This window comes from Saccoglossus kowalevskii, chromosome 17, assembly GCF_978046115.1.
Source record: "Saccoglossus kowalevskii chromosome 17, keSacKowa6.1, whole genome shotgun sequence".
Lineage (NCBI taxonomy): Eukaryota > Metazoa > Hemichordata > Enteropneusta > Harrimaniidae > Saccoglossus > Saccoglossus kowalevskii.
In genome coordinates, this window is record NC_140657.1 from 27,154,239 (window position 1) to 27,158,819 (window position 4,581).

Below are 4,581 nucleotides of genomic sequence, written 5' to 3' on the forward strand. Positions count from 1 at the left end.
TTTTTTGCAAAATGTTTCAAAGATTTCGTTTTTAAACCAATCGGATAATTAGTCAGGCAATTAACTCGTTTGGTAGATTATGCTTCAATCACATCATACTGATTCGTTCACTGAAATAAATACAAGAGTTCAAGTAATACCATTATTGTTTGCCATGTACTCGCGTCACGCATGCGTGAGATATGGGTCTCATAGAAACAAAGATGACGATTTTGACTGTTGCGCACACCAACCAGTGTAGACTGAGAGGTTGCCAAGCTTTTATTTGATTTTTTTGTGTGATTGAAAGGTATCCAAGGAGTCGCCGGCGGCGAATTGTGCAAGTGGGGCCCAGGACAAAACTCATACTTGTGATTCCATAAGAAAAGCGAACTTGATTTGGGGAAAATCAATGTTTATCGACACAAATGTCGCGCATGCGCGGCAACTACCGCCAATTTAAGGGTGGTAGTCGTCACGCCACGCATGCGCGAGATATATGGGTGCCATATAAACAACGGCTTTGACTGTTGCGCAGATCAACGAATACAAACTGAAACGTGACCAAGCTTTATTTAGGTATTTTAAGGTGATTGGAAGGTATCACCGGCGGTGCTCGTACAAGTCGCGTCCAGGTCAAACGTCATACTTGTGATTTCAATAAAAAGAGCGCATTGGATTGTGGGAAAATCAATGTCTATCAACGCAAATGTCGCACATGCGCGAATATGGTCCAGTTAACGGAAAGGTCAAATGTTAACCACTGGGGCTTGTGGTTGGTCATTTATAATTTATAATCATTTATAAATATTTCATATAAAACAAAATCACGCCTTCATAAAACCCGGTGTAGTGGACGTAATATTTTTCAAATGTTACGTCCACTAAGCATTGGAATATAGAGCGTGTCTAACGATAGCATATACGTCATACAGTGTCCGATCCCGCACGGTTTCTCTGCAGACAATCCTTAAAGTGGGAGGGTCGTTGCCTACGCACGCGCGAGGATTGAGTCCAAAACGACGATTACAACACACGCTAAAAATGCAAAGACTCGTGGGTAGACGCTTGTTCAGGGCTCATACCACTAATTGAATTTCCATAGACGACAATGTTAACATATGACGAGATTGCTATATGAAAATGATGAAGAAAGTTGAAAACATGGCTCAACAACCATATGAAAAAAAAAACTAACATGTTGGCCAGCTCAAACTCTTACAAATCTCAGGTAAACAAGACACACCTACTGTATTTGGATTGCACCTAGAGAAGTCACTGGAAAAACATCAAAATTAGAACATCCAAATACACACAGAATAAACCCACCGGTACACAGTCGCTATGTAGTAAACAAAAGACCACATGTTGGTCTCATCTTTGACCCAGGTGATTACGCCCTCAAACAGGGAGCACCTGAGAAAAAACAAATTTAAAAAATTTCATTGGTTCTTGCTAGGCATTTAAATTGGTTGATTAGTGGTACGAGACCTAAACAATGACACGCTATGGCCACCTAACGCATGCGCAGGTGACGACTCCCCCGCTTTAAATGGCAAAAACGCGTTCAATTTTCAAGTACCAGAGCCAATGTGGTGTATGTTGTTGGCAGTGAATACGACATTTTGATAGTGTGAATTCGGCCAAGGTCGTAATCGTGAAGCGACGATCGAATAAATGACGTGACTAAGGTATAAGGATAGATCCTGTTGAGACCAAATTTATTTATGTTCGGTTTGCGGTAGAGCGCCCTCTTTGGTAGATGGGGATTAGACTTTTGTTTGACCTGGTCTCGTGCAGTCAGCCGTTTGTTGATCAGAGAAACTTGTTGTGTAGTGAGCGACGCCAAGTAAAGCACGCTGGTATGTATAGTTTGTTATTCTACTATGTTTTCCAATTCATTTTTTAGTATACGGTTGACATTATTGTATATTTCTGAGAGGTTTTGTTGCTGAATTGTTTCAACTATGTGACTTCTGCTCGGTACGTTATGTTATCGCTCGCGACTCATTTGCATATGTTTGCGCTGACTGATTTCACTAGTGAGAGTATTTGCTGTATTTTACGTCTGATTTATTGATTTATGCATAGTTTTGTAATTCTATGTCTTCAGAAATATTGTATTTGTTATATTCTATAGAATTTTACCGGTATCTAGTGGTTTCTGGTTTATAGACAATATTTTATTATTTGCTTTCCCAGTATTGAAGGACAGTTGTTGTAAAGCAAGCCGTTAGCACAAGCTGATGTTAGTCCCTTCCATTGGAGGTGTTGGGAAATTGTTTCGGTGAGACATGGTTCTTTATGCTATTATACTTACTGTGTTTACAGCATTATATTTTATTGGATTAAATTTTCTTGTGTGACTTGTACATGTATATGCCTATGGACATTTATGTTTGTATTTTGAGAATATTTGAGTACTGTATTTATTGATTTCTTTGTGTATCTTTCAGTTAATCGTATCGTGTCATATCGCATGTAACGCATGGTTATGTGATAGATGGTGCCCATTAAAGACAATATAACCCTCAAGTCAAGCCTCCATGGTGTTATTTAATTTCATTGCATGAAAGGGACCCACAGATCCAATGAGATTTGAGGGGGCGTTCACCATAAATGTTTTCAAAATAGCAAGAACTACATTACGCGCCTTGATACAAGTTTTAATTGTAGTGTGAAAACTAGAAAGAGTAAATGCAAATGCCACTGCTTGTCATAAACTTGGCCACATTCCCTGTGATATGGTGAAGTATGCCATCAACAATCGCTCCGTGTTTATTTTGTGTACTCTATTCACCGGATGGGGTTTCATAATGGATCGCTTGTGATAGATATGGGTGACAAAGTGCATTCTTCAATTGAGTTGGTGTAACAGCAGACGATAACAGATACGTCTCAAATGTAGAGCAGATGTCTGTATTTTGTTATCAGTCAAAACACTATTCACAGTTTGCTTACTCTCTCTTTATCGTAATGACTACCCGGTGTCTTTTTTTATTGCGTGATTTTAGTTACATAAACGCATATTCGCAGTCCGCGGCTTCTGTTCGATATGGGTCCCATGCGACGAAATCATGGGGTGGCCGGAACAGCATGGGCAGTGTTTGTTTTTGTTTTCGCGGTGGCTTGTCAATATGTTTTCCCTAAAAAAACATCTTATATGCAATTTTTTTTTCAGTATCTAGCTTGAATATTTTAACAAATCTTCCAGTCTCCCCATGATCTCATTTGGTCGAACCGTATTAGGATACGCATAATTCAAACGTGCCGACGAAAACGGTGGTTTAACAGTGTTATAGCGTTGTGTAATGCAGGGGGGATTGGCACGAGAGGGCGCTATCTGATCTGAATGGAACGTTTCGACGTCAGTCGTCCGTAGCCCATCGTCAAGCAACAACGTCCCGTTTACGAACAGATAAAATAATTTCAGCCATTCCTTTACAGAATAATCCTCAACAAAACTTAGAAACATTTCATAGACAAATACAGGCTCCAAAATTATGTCTATTTCAAAACAATTCAACCGACAACCAGTTTGACGCCACAATTTTTTGCTGGAGCCCGAGTTCTACGCGTGATTTGATTGCGTTCAAATCTGTTCCATTTCAAACTGCGCATGCACACAGACTGTGGTTCATTGAAATGCATACTAATTAGGTAACTTGTCACTGATAAAAGTCACCGAAAACATTTTGAGCAATTTTGAGCAATAGTACTAGAGTGAAACTAATATGAACGTGCCTCTGCAGTCTCCATGAATTTCATAACTTGCTATGACCATGGTAAAGAGAAAACCTGTGTTTACTTTCAATAGTTAACTGGAGTCTGATCGAAAACGTGTCTCAAAAATTACCTTTACATCATTTTTCCGATTATTTTTTCAGCTCGTAACGATAGAATCAATCAATTTAGAACTAACATGTATGCTATCGGAAAGCATTTTGGCACAATTTTACTGAAAAGACGAGTTTTTCATTGCTCATGAATATTAATTTATGCAAATGAGACGAGTATTTCAACCAATCGTGTCATGCAACTCCCCCCTCGTGTATGCATGTTCGGTGGAAAAAAAGCTGCTCGCGTGAAATACACTTCACCAGATAATGAAGCTATAACGCGAAAATTACTGCTGTATGCTAGTCTTAAATGCGTAACGAATAATACCTTATAAGATGCAAGGGTAAATCAATTCTGCTTATGTTCACCATAGTTTTAGACCTCGCGCGGTCCATGGTATAACTGTGCTCTAGAGATACAGTTAAAGCAGGAGGGTCGTCATCTGCGCACGCGCGGGAATTGAGTTCCACGCGACGATAACAACACACGCCCATGGATAGGAGGTTCTTTGTAAACAATGACACAGTATGGTTATCTGACGCATGCGCAGGTGACGACACGCCCTCTAGCGGAGAAGTACTACTGTGACGTAATGATGTAAGTGAATTGATCTCTAGTTGTGCAATCTTTTTGTTATTTTGAAATGCAGCCAATCTATAAGTAATATTTTTATTGGACGAAAACCAGATGAAAACGTGAACGTTGTCTTTTACGTCACAGAAATGGTTTGTCGCTAGATGGCGCAACGTATATGAACGGCGT

General features: G+C 39.6%; 1 long non-coding RNA gene across 2 annotated transcripts; it reads left to right on the plus strand.

The window, feature by feature from the left end:
* The first annotated feature begins 1,788 nt into the window (after nt 1-1,788).
* On the plus strand, nt 1,789-2,514 carry LOC144345891 (uncharacterized). 2 transcript variants are annotated; one of them, XR_013419422.2, is made up of 3 exons: nt 1,789-1,841; nt 2,182-2,266; nt 2,436-2,514. It is a non-coding gene; the product is annotated as an uncharacterized LOC144345891 (long non-coding RNA). The 2 variants fall into 2 exon arrangements; XR_013419421.2 differs by lacking the exon at nt 2,436-2,514 and having other exon boundaries at nt 2,182-2,351.
* The last annotated feature ends 2,067 nt before the right edge of the window (nt 2,515-4,581 follow it).